This window comes from Triticum aestivum, chromosome 3D (assembly GCF_018294505.1).
Source record: "Triticum aestivum cultivar Chinese Spring chromosome 3D, IWGSC CS RefSeq v2.1, whole genome shotgun sequence".
Taxonomy (NCBI): domain Eukaryota; kingdom Viridiplantae; phylum Streptophyta; class Magnoliopsida; order Poales; family Poaceae; genus Triticum; species Triticum aestivum.
The window spans coordinates 170,036,813-170,050,214 of record NC_057802.1 but is presented as its reverse complement, the minus strand read 5'-3'; positions in this window follow the sequence as shown (position 1 = coordinate 170,050,214).

Here is a 13,402-nt window from a genome sequence, read left to right as displayed (position 1 = left end):
CAGCAAGGTTGATATAGAGGCCCTCCGTGATCGAATCCCCATTCGGCGGAGTGCCGGAAAAGACCCTAAGATGGGATCTCACGGGAACAGAAGCTTGCGGTGGCGAAAAAGTATTTTTGTGGATGCTTCTGATGTTTGGGGAATATTTGAGAATATATAGAGCTGGAATTAGGGTTTGAGGACCCTAGAGGGGCCCACAAGCCAGGGGGTGCCCCCCCGGGGCGCGCCCTAGAGGCTTGTGGCCTCCTCGGGACTCCTCTGGCCCTCTCCCCAAGTCTCCTGGGTGTCTTGTAGTCCAAGAAAAATCATCGTAAAGTTTTATTCCGTTTGATATTCCTTTTCTATAAAAGTCAAAAATAAGGAAAAAACAGAAACTGTCACTGGGCTCTAGGTTAGTAGGTTAGTCCCAAAAATAATATAAAATAGTATATTAATGCATATAAAACATACAAAAGAGATAATATAATAGCATGGAACAATCAAAAATTATAGATACATTGGAGACGTATCACATAGCGCTTCCCAATTAAAAATTACTCTACAAAGTAATAAATTAAGGTCTCACCATTGTCACACATATGACACTACTCATTTACGAAATTAGTAACACAGATTAATAACTCACTACTTCCTCCGTCCGGGTGCATAGCGGGTACGCGTAGTTCTAAGTCATTGATTTTACTAATTAAATATTATTAAAGAAACAAGGCTAAGGGGGAAGTTTCCTCTCTCAAATTTTGTTGTTAGGTAGGCAGGGAGATTTGAACCTAGGTGGCTTGAGTGAAAACAAAACGCACTTTGCCATTGTGCTACTATGTGTCACCAAAAGCATATCATTAGTGTCATAGAGGAATGTAGTTTCTAAACATATATTTTTTATTACATACTCCCTTCGTTCGGAAATACTTGTCAGAGAAATGAAGGTATCTAGATGTATTTTAGTTGTAGCTATATCCATTTTTGCGGCAAATAATTTCAAGGTATATAAGAAGTTTTTGCAAGGTATGGTTTTTTAAAGTGTCAAAAAAACATCTTATATTTTGATATATTTATTTAATTAAATTATTGACCTAAAAATATGAGCATGCCTTATACACCCACAAGAATGTAGTAGTCTAAAGCTACTCACCACTGTGACCAGCCTGAGGCTAACTCCAATGCACGACCCCAAATGGTCCGACCGTGTCTGTTTGCGGGTAAATGGACAGAACTGGCCGCCCAACGCGCGGGAGCAAACGGATAGTCATCCGTTTTTGGTCCGCTTTCGACCCATTCACGGCCCAACTTTGGGCCACGTTTACGGCCGATGGACGCGCGGACGGCGCGTGGGGCATGCCCATGTTCTCCCTTGACCCGCTCGTCGGGGACACATGCGCCCCCTTTTCTATTCCCCTCCTCCCTCTATAGTCGCAACCCCTCCCCCCCCCCCCGCGCGCCCTAGCCGCTGCCACTGATGTCAGCTAGAACTACGTCGGTATTTCCCCAAAGAGGAAGGGATGATGCACCACAATGACGGTAGGTATTTACCTCAGTGATGAGACCAAGGTTATCGAACCAGTAGGAGAACCAAACAACACTACTTAAACAGCACCTGCACACAAATAACAAATACTCGCAACCCGACGTGTTAAAGGGGTTGTCAATCCCTTTCGGGGAACAGTGCCAGAAATTGGCAAACGGGCATGAGAGAGTTGTAATAATTCGATAGATCGAACGCCAAATAAAATAAAGTACATCAAGGTATTTTTGTATTTTTGGTTTAATAGATCTAGTAATAAAAGCAAAGGAAAATAGATCGCAAAGGCAAATATAATAAAGAAGAGACCCGGGGGCCGTAGATTTCACTAGTGGATTCTCTCGAGAAAAATTAGCATACGGTGGGTGAACAAATTACTGTTGGGCAATTGATAGAACTTCAAATAATCATGACGATATCCAGGCAATGATCATTATACAGGCATCACATCCAAGATTGAGAAGCGACTAACCAAGAAATGAATAATCTCATAAGCGAGCATTAAGCATAATTGACACCGAATAATGCACCACAAGTAGGATATAATTTCATTGCATAACTATTGACTTTTGTGCTTGCATAGGGAATCACAAACCTTAACATCAATATTCTTACTAAAGCATAATTACTCATCAACATGGCTCGCATATCACATCATCATATCTCAAAACTATTACAAGGAATCAAGTTTATTTTGTCCAATGATCTTCATGAAAGTTTTTATTATATCCTTCTTGGATATCTATCACTTTGGGACTAGTTTTCATGTGTTGCTTTTGATAAGCTCAAACAAATATAAGTGAAGATCATGAGCATAATATTTCTTTCTCTCAAATTAATCTAAGTGAAGCAAGAGAGAATTTCTAAAAAGAATTACTAACTCTCAAATAAATCTAAGTGAAGCATGAGAGCATTTCTTCAAAAGCAACAAAGCAAACCGTGCTCAAAAAGATATAAGTGAAGCACTAGAGCAATTCCATAGCTCATAAAAAATTTAAGTGAAGCATAGAGAGCAATTCTAACAAGTCATGGCATAATTTGGTCTCTCTCAAATAGGTGTGTCCAGCAAGGATTAAAGACCTAAAACAAAAAGCAAAATAAGCAAAGACTCGTATTATACAAGACTGTAACGCCCACGATGCGGCTATATCTCCCACGTGTCGAGGCACGACTTAGAGGCATAACCGCATTGTGGTTTTGTCGCAAGAAGGGTCATCTTCACACAATCCCATGTAATGAACAAGAATGGGATAACGAGAGTTGGCTTACAATCGCCACTTCACACAATACATAAATATAATTCATACATCATCCAAAATCCACACATATAGACCGGCTACGGTCAAATCCAAATGAAAGTAAGATAACCCCAAATGCTAGATCCCCGATCGTCCCAACTGGGCTCCACTACTGATCATCAGGAAAAGACACATAGTAACGACCACGTTCCTCGTCGAACTCCCACTTGAGCTCGGTTTCGTCACTTGCACTGGCATCGTCGGCACCTGCAACTGTTTTGGTAGAATCTGTGAGTCACGAGGACTCAGCAATCTCACACCCGCGAGATCAAGAATATTTAAGCTTAGAGGAAAGGATGGTGTAATGAGGTGGAGCTGCAGCAGGCACTAAGCATATATGGTGGCTAACATAAGCAAATGGGAGCGAGAAGAGAGGCAACGCAACGGTCGCGAAGCTAGAAATGATCAAGAAGTGATCCTGAAACTACTTATGTTCATGCATAACACAAACCGTGTTCACTTCCCGGACTCCGCCGAGAAGAGACCATCACGGCTACACACACGGTTGATGTATTTTAAAAAGTCAAGTGACAAGTTCTCTACAACCGGACATTAACAAATTCCCATCTGCCCCATAACCGCGGGCACGGCTTTCGAAAGATAATACCCTGCAGGGGTGTCCCAACTTAGCCCATTATAAGCTCTCACGGTCAACGAAGGATAAACCTTCTCCCAGGAAGACCCGATCAGTCTCGGAATCCCGGTTTACAAGACATTTCAACAATGGTAAAACAAGACCAGCAAAGCCGCCCGAATGTGCCGACATATCCCGATAGGAGTTGCACATATCTCGTTCTCAGGGCACACCGGATGAACACTACGTACAACTAAAACCAATCCTCGAGTTTCCCCAAGGTGGCGCTGCAAGTGGCTCTAGTTTGGACCAGCACTCAGAGGAACACTGGCCCGGGGGTTTAAACAAAGATGACCCTCGGGCTCGCGAAAACCCGGGGGAAAAGGCTTAGGTGGCAAATGGTAAAACCAAAGTTGGGCCTTGCTGGAGGAGTTTTATTCAAGGCGAACTGTCAAGGGGGGGCCATAAATCACCCAACCGCGTAAGGAACGCAAACTCAAGGAACATAATACCGGTATGACGGAAACTAGGGCGGCAAGAGTGGAACAAAACACCAGGCATAAGGCCGAGCCTTCCACCCTTTACCAAATATATAGATGCATTAATTAAATAAGAGATATTGTGATATTCCAAAATATCCATGTTCCAACATGGAACCAACTTCAACTTCACCTGCAACTAGCAACGCTATAAGAAGGGCTGAGCAAAAGCGGTAACTTAGCCAAACAACGGTTTGCTAGGAAAGGATGGTTATTGGCTTGACATGGAAATATGGGAGGCATGATATAGCAAGTGGTAGGTAGCGCAGCATGGCAATAGAACGAACAACTAGCAAAGCAAAGATAGAAGTGATTTCGAGGATATGGTCATCTTGCCTGCAAGGTTCTCAGAGTTGTCGAAAGCTTGATCCTCAAAAGCGTACTCAACAGGTTCCTCGTAAGCGTACTCGTCTCCAAGCTCTACCCAAAACAAGAACACAAGCAATGGAACCACAATCAATCACGGGAAATGCACAAGCAACATGATGCAAAACATGAATGATATGCAAGATGTGATATGCGATGCATATGCGTGCTCCGGAGGAAAATGATGAACAAGGAAATAACTTGGCAAACCAAGCATGCCACTGGAAAGATGAGATAATTTTGGTCGAAATCGATATAAAGATCACCGGAAACGGATGCACGGTTTGCAAATGGCAAGCAAAACAAGAATGACACGAATCTATGATTAACAGCATGATAGCACTTAGAATGCAACAAGTAACAATGCTACAGCACTCCAACATAGCAACAAAGCATATAGCAGTAATCTGCAGAAGATGCTTGACAAAAGATGAACACTGAGCTACGGCTAGATCATAACATAACAGGTTCAAACAAGCATGGCAAAAGTGCAAAAGATATCAGGTTCACAGACTTGGTGAAATTACTGGACATGGCTGAAACAGCATCAGGTAACAATGTTCAGAGCACAAAATCAATATGCTACAGGAACTTAACATAGCAAAACAAGACACGGTATGAAACTACTGAATGCAAAGAACAAAAGTCCCTTACTGACCATAAGCCAAAAAGGACCAGAAGATATGATAGCAACCATGTAAACATAGCAAGTTTCGTTAACAGGTTTCAGACTTAGCAGAAAACAGAGCATGGCAGAAACAGACATTATGAGGGCATCTTTGTGAGCTTGATGCACTCATCACAAAGCAATGCATGACAAAACAAATACACCTACAGAAAGATGGCATGTTTATGAAGCTATCCATGGAAAGATCAAGTTCATAGCATGTATGGATCAACTACAACAAGCTTGGAAAAATTGAATAACACGTAAACAATCTGCCAGGAACATTTTATAGCAAAAGTAGAGCGAGATTGAGTCATGCTATGGAACTCCATAATTGCAAACAAGGGAATGAATGGATCAATTACAATAATATCTACAAAACATTCTTACTGAACATCTCTAAAAGGAGCATAGATCTCTCTGTAGCCACATGGATACATAGCAACAAAATAACAGCAGTCACAGACTGTGAAATTACCAAGTCCCTGAAATCAGAAACATTACGGAGCCTAGTTTGCATGCTTGTGCTAGTCACCACAGAGATCACAAAAATACATGGCATACACCTCTGTAAATATGGCATGGCATACATCAAAATACATGTAGAGCTCATACTCATAAGATGCACAGATTAAATGAAACAAAAATAACAAATCCTCAAGTTCTGATAAGTAACAGCAGTTAACAGCAACTAGCACTCTTGCACTAGAGATTTAGGAATCAAGATGGACTCAAATGAACATAGTGTAATGGAACAAAATGAAGAGCATCTAGAGGCGAACATTTCGATATATTACGCGCATGAAACGGAGCTATATGCAGAGAGTTATGATGCAATGAACATGAGCATATACTGTAGAATCACAAGACTTAGAGAATTTCGGGAGGGAGAAGAAAGTCAACCCCGATCACTGTTCAGATCTGGATCGGGCGATCTCGCCGGCTGGAGCTCGCGCCGGAGCTCGGGGAGAGGAGGAGGAGGAGGAGCCGGTGAGGAGGCGGCCGCCGGCGAACGGCGGAGGAGGAGATGGCCGCGGGGAGGCGACCTCGGGCGCGGGGAGGCGGCGGCGGTCGATGCGGCGGCGGCGGGCGAGCTCGCCGGCGAGCTGACGCCGGCGAGGCGAGGCGACGTGGCGGCGGAGCGGCGGGTACGGCGGGGACAGGAAGAAGGAGGCGGGGCGCGGGCGGAGCCGGCTCGGGCCGCGGGGGCCGGCTGCGAGCCAGGCGGGCCGGCGGCGCGCGCGGTGGCCGGGGCCACGTGCAGCCCCTGATTGGCCGGGCGCGGTGGCGCTGGTTCGTCCGGCGGCGGCGGACGCGTCCGGCCGCGGAGAGGGCGATTTTTAGGGTTTGATCTGCGAAATATTTCGGGAGGGGAGGTGTATATATAGGTAGAGGGAGCTAGGAGACTCCAAATGGAGTGCGGTTTTCGCCCACACGATCGTGATCGAACGACCTAGAGCATGGAAGTGACTTAGAGGGGTTTTGGGCTGTTTGGAGGGGGGTTTTGCTGCAACACACAAAAGGACTTTGCGGTTACCCGGTTAACCGTTGGAGTACCAAACGACCTCCAAATGGAACGAAACTTGACCGGTGGTCTACCGGTGGTATACCAAGGCCACTTGACAAGACTCGGTCCATTCCGAGGACGTTTAACACCCGCTCACGAAAAGAAACGAAAAGGGGGCGCCGGAGAAGGTGGGAGTGCCGGATTGCAAAGCGGACAACGGGGAAAATGCTCGGATGCAAGAGACGAACACGTATGCAAATGCAATGCACATGATGACATGATATGAGATGCATGACATGAACAAAATGCAAAACGAAAAATAAAACCCGACCACGAAGGAAATATCATAACACATAGCTGAAAATGGCAAGAGTTGGAGTTACAAATATGGAAAGTTACATCCGGGGTGTTACAAAGACGCTCCAAGCAAAACTCATAGTATGTGACGAATAAAAATACAGCTTCAAGTGAAATATCGATGGTCGTTAGAAGAAAGAGGGGATGCCACTGGGGGCATCCCCAAGCTTAGTTTCTTGCTTCTTTTTGGATAATGTCTTGGGGTGCCATTGGCATCCCCAAGCTTAGCCTCTTCTTACTCCTTATTCCTTCATCCATCATAATATCACCCAGAACTTGAAAACTTCAATCACACAAAACTCAGCAAAACCTTCATGATATCCGTTAGTATAAGAAAATAAATCACTACTATAAGTACTGCAGCAAACCAATTAATATTTTATTCTTGCATTATATCTACTGTGTTCCAACTTTTCTATGGCAAAAACTCATCAAAGAAAACCATGAAATCATCAAAACAAGCACACACGCAAAGAAAACAGAATCTGTCAAAAACAGAACAGTCTGTAGCAATCTGGATATTTAGAATACTTCTGTAACTCCAAAAATTCTGAAAAATTAGGACCGCGTGAAAACTTTGTATATTAATCTTCAGCAAAAAGAATGGGTATTTTATCATGCTTCTGTGATTTTTAACAATTCTATGACTGGCGTGCAAAGTTTCTGTTTTTCAGCAAGATCAAAGAAACTATCACCCAACATGATCCTAAAGGCTTTGCTTGGCACAAACACTAATTAAAACACAAAAAACACAATCATAACAGTGGCATAATTTTGCAAACACTCAAGAACAGAAAACAAAAAGCAAAAATAAATTTTATTCATTGGGTTGCCTCCCAACAAGAGCTATCGTTTTACACCCCTAGCTAGGCATAAAGCAAGGATCTAAGTTTTGTCATCTTTGTTTCTAGATACATAAGATGCCCTCATGATTGATTCATATGGTGGCCTAATTCTTGTTCTAGGGAAGTGTTCCATACCCTTCCTTATTGGAAATTTAAACTTAATATTGCCTTCTTTCATATCAATCACGGCACCAATAGTGCGTAAAAACGGTCTACCAAGAATAGTTGGACAAGACGGATTGCGATCAATATCAAGGACAATAAAATCTATGGGCACATAATTCCTATTTTCAAGAATAAGAACATCATTAATTCTTCCCATATGCTTTTTAATAGTAGAATCTACCAACTGCAAATTTAAAGAGCATTCTTCAATATCGGTAAGACCAAGCACATCACATAAAGATTTCAGAATTGTAGAAACACTAGCACCCAAGTCACATAAAGCAAAACACTCATAATTTTTAATCTTGACTTTGATAGTAGGTTCCCACTCATCATGTAATTTTCTAGGAATTGAAACTTCTCATTCCAAATTTTCTTCTAAACCTTTCATCATAGCATCAACAATATGTTTAGTAAAAGCTTTATTTTGTTCATAAGCATGGGATGAATTTATCATGGATTGCAACAAATAAATACAATCAATCAAAGAGCAACTACCATAATTAAAGTCTTTATAATCCAAAAGAGTGGGAATGATGATGTTTGCTAAGACTACGTCGGTATTTCCCCCAAGAGGAGAGGATGATGTAGCACAGCAACGGTAGGAATTTCCCTCAGTAATGAAACCAAGGTATCGAACTAGTAGGAGAACCAAGCAACAAAACGTAAACAGCCCCTGCACACAAATAACAGCCACTCGCAACCCGACGTGTTAAAGGGGTTGTCAATCCCTTTCGGGTAACGGCGCCAGAAGGCACGTTGACGGGAGAAAATTGTAATAGATTGAAATAATAGATCACAAATAAAATAAAGTGCAGAAAGATATTTTTGTATTTTTGGTTTAATAGATCTGAATAAAAACGCAAAGTAAAAGTAGATCGCAAGGCAAATATATGAGAAAGAAGACCCGTGGGCCGTAGGTTTCACTAGTGGCTTCTCTCGAGAAAAATAGCAAACGGTGGGTAAACAAATTAATGTTGGGCAATTGATAGAACTTCAAATAATCATGACGATATCCAGGCAATGATCATTACATAGGCATCACGTCCAAGATTAGTAGACCGACTCCTGCCTGCATCTACTACTATTACTCCACACATCGACCGCTATCCAGCATGCATCTAGTGTATTAAGTTCATGGAAAAACGGAGTAATGCAATAAGAACGATGACATGATGTAGACAATATCCGTTTATCTATATGGCAGTAGATATAGATCTCGTCTTTTTATCCTTAGTAGCAACGATACATATGTGTCGGTTCCCCTTCTGTCACTGGGATCAAGCACCGTAAGATCGAACCCACTACCGGGCACCTCTTCCCATTGCAAGATAAATAGATCAAGTTGGCCAAACAGAACCCAAATATCGAAGAAGAAATATGAGGCTATAAGAGATCATGCATATAAGAGATCAAAGAAACTCAAATAACTTTCATGGATATAAAAAGATATCACTGATCATAAACTCAAAGTTCATCAGATTCCAACAAACACACCGCAAAAAGAGTTACATCATATGGATCTCCAAGAGACCATTGTATTGAGAATTCAGCAAGAGAGAGAAAGCCATCTAGCTACTAACTACGGATCCGAAGGTCTACAAAGAACTACTCACGCATCATCGGAGAGGCACCAATGGAAGTGGTGAACCCCTCTGTGATGGTGTCTAGATTGGATCTGGTGGTTCTGGACTCTGCGGCGGCTGGATGAATATTTTGTCGATGCGTTTAGGGTTCTGGGATTTTTGGGGTATTTATAGAGCAAAGAGGCGGTCCGGGGGGCACCCGAGGTGGGCACAACCCAGGTGCAACCAGGGCCCATTGCCTTCCTTCTAGCCCATAAAAAATCATCGTGGAGTTTCATGGCATTTGGACTCCGTTTGATATTGATTTCCAGCGATGTAAAAAACATGGAAAAAACAGCAACTGGCACTTGGCACTATGTCAATAGGTTAGTCCCAAAAAATGATATAAAATGACTATAAAATGATTATAAAATGATTATAAAACATCATGGAACAATAAAAAATTATAGATATGTTGGAGACGTATCAGCATCCCCAAGCTTAACTCCTACTCTTCCTCTAGTAGGTAAGTGATAAAAACAGAATTTTTGATGTGGAGTGCTGTTCATCAAGTCATATCATATTCTTTTCTTTATAGCAAGGACATTTGGACTTTTATATGATTCAAAGCAATAGTCTAGTTTTGACATAATAATTTAGATATTCAAGCATATCAACAAGCAACCATGTATTTCAAAATATCAATGCTAAAACAATTTATCCCTAGCCCATCACGCTCAAACATTGACCCATTCATGAAACACACTCGAATATTAGCTACACCCAATACTTAAGTACGATCATATTGCCTCTTAGTTGGTGCTTTTGTAAGAAAGGATGGAGACTCAAATTCAAAAATAAAAATTGCATAAAGTAAAGAAAGGCCCTTCGCAGAGGGAAGTAGGGATTTGTAGAGGTGCCAGAGCTCAAAGCGAAAAATTTGAGATAAAAACATTTTGGGAGGTGTATCCATCTCACCAACGAAAACGACGTGGAGCTACAAACACTATCCATGCTAGATATGCTACAGGCGGTTCCCAAACAGAAAATAAAGTTTATTCCTTTTTCCACCATTCTTTCACATTCCATGGCTAGCCGTATCCACGGGGCCTTCCATACCAACACTTTCCAAGGAATTTATTATTTGACAACTTAAAGTAAATTCATTTTTGCATTTCGGGACTGGGAATCCCTAAAACCTTTGCCTTACTCTCGTGCAATGACAAGTGAATAAACACTCATTGTGAGAATAACACATCCAGCATGGAAAATATTAGCCACATGTTACCATTCCGCGAGCAAAACAAACACACAAAAGAGAAGTTTATTTTAAAAATTAGAGATGGCACATACAAATTTGCTTAGAACGGCAAAAGAATACCGCATATAGGTAGATATAGTGGAATCATGTGGCAAAACTGGTTTAAAAGATTTTGGACGCACAAGTAGAGATCATACTTGGTGCAAAATGAAGGCTGGCAAAAAGATTGAGAAGCGACCAACCAAGAAACGAATAATCTCGTGAAGCAAGCATTAAGCATAAGTAACACCGAATAATGCACCACAAGTAGGATATAATTTTCATTGCATGGTTATTGACTTTCGTGCATGCATAGGGAATCACAAACCTTAACACCAATATTCTTACTAAAGCACAATTACTCATCAACATAACTCACATATCACATCATCATATCTCAAAACTATTACTAAGAATCAAGTTTATTTTGTCCAATGATCTTCATGACATTTTTTTACTTTATCCTTCTTGGATATCTATCACTTTGGGACTAATTTTTATGTGTTGCTTTTCATAAGCTCAAATAAATATAAGTGAAGATCATGAGCATAACAAATTTTCTTTCTCTCAAAATAATTTAAGTGAAGCAAGAGAGAATTTCTTAAAAAATTTGCTAACTCTAAAATAGATCTAAGTGAAGCAAGAGAGCATTTCTTCAAAACTAACAAGCACACGGTGCTCAAAAAGATATAAGTGAGGCACTAGAGCAAGTCCTAGCTCATAAAAGATTTAAGTGAAGCACATAGAGCAATTCTAACAAGTCATGATATAATTTTTTTGGCTCTCTCAAGTAGGTGTGTCCAGCAAGGATTGATGACTTAAATCACAAAATAAAACAAGCAAAGACACATATCATACAAGACGCTCCAAGCAAAACACATATCATGTGACGAATAAAAATATAGCCTCGAGTAAAATACCGATAGTTGTTGGAAGAAAGCGGGGATGCCACTGGGGGGTATCCCCAAGCTTAGTTGGTTGCTCATTCTTGGATAATAGCTTGGGATGCTGGGGCATCCCCAAGCTTAGGCTCTTACATCATTCCTTCATCCATCGTAAGATAACCCAAAACTTGAAAACTTCAATCACACAAAACTCAGCAAAACCTTCGTGAGATCCGTTAGTATAAGAAAGCAAACCACTACTATAAGTGTTGTATCAAACCAATTCATATTTTAATTTTGTATTATATCTACCATATTCCAACTTTTCTATGGCAAAAACTCATCAAAGAAAACCATAGAGCCATCAAAATAAGCACACAACACAAAGAAAACAGAATCTATCAAAACAGAACAGTCTGTAGTAATCTGACTTTGGCGAATACTTCTGTAACTCAAACAATTCTACCAAAACAGGACGACCTGGATAATTTGTACATTAATCTTCTGCAAAAAGAATTGGCATTTTATCACGTTCTGGTGATTTTTAACAATTGTTTTCGTGAGCACAAAGTTTCAGTCTTTTTCAGCAAGATCAAACAACTATCACCCAAGAAGATCCTATAGGCTTTACTTGGCACAAACACTAATTAAAACATAAAAAACACAATCATACCAGTAGCATAATTGTGTAAACACACAAGAACAGAAAGCAAAAAAGCAAAAATAAATTTTATTCATTGGGTTGCCTCCCAACAAGTGCTATAGTTTTACACCCTTAGCTAGGCGTAAGGCAAGGATCTAAGTTTTGTCATCTTTCTTCTTCTTAATTTTCTTGGGGGTATTTTTATCAGGAGGTTTTGTAAACACAACATAAAACATATTATCCATAGAAACTTTAGCATTCCTTAGTTGGTTTTTATCATAACCCCTTTGATTACCCGCAACAATCCAAGAGTAGTGTTGATTAACATTATTGAGAACTTGTTGGATTATATCTAGAACGGGGACTTCCTTCTTAAGATTCTCATGAAAGATATTATTATCCCCAAGCAAATGCCTTAGTGCATAGTCACTATTGTAAAGAATTTCATCTATCACGGGTTTTTCACGATTCATACCATAAAAGTCAAAGATTTCCCTAGCTTCCCGAATTATGTAGTCAAACTCATTCATAAGAACGAGAGTGGCCAACTTTTTGGCTCTAGGATTCTTTATTTCGGGAAGCTCAAAAAATAATGTTTGCAAGGTAGGATGAGTGCGGATAAATTTACTTTCAAGTTTCAGAACTAGTGCTGAAATAGCATATGCATAAGATCTAGTAGTTTTAAGTATAGGAGCATCATCAAGACTCAGATTTCCAACACAATTGAAAAATTCTTGGATGCATTCTTTCCCCATAACGTTCCCTTGCCCCAAGATAAAGTTTTAGCATCCAGATTGCCTGTATGTCCAATCTTAGGAGTCAGGCCATCATCTGTTGGTGCCATACCGAAATCACTCATGATTGCGAGCAGAGAATAGATTTGACAATAAAACGACGAACGGAAAAAGAGAGGCAAATAAAACGGCAACTTTTTGTGAAGTGGGGGAGAGGAAAATGAGAGGCAAATGAAAAATAATGTAAATTGCGAGAAGATGAGATTTGTGATTAGGAACCTGGTTATGTTGAAGATCCTCCCCGGCAACGGTGCCGAAAATTCCCTTGATGATGTTTGCTAAGACTACGTCGGTATTTCCCCCAAGAGGAGAGGATGATGTAGCACAACAACGGTAGGTATTTCCCTCAGTAATGAAACCAATGTATCGAACCAGTAGGAGA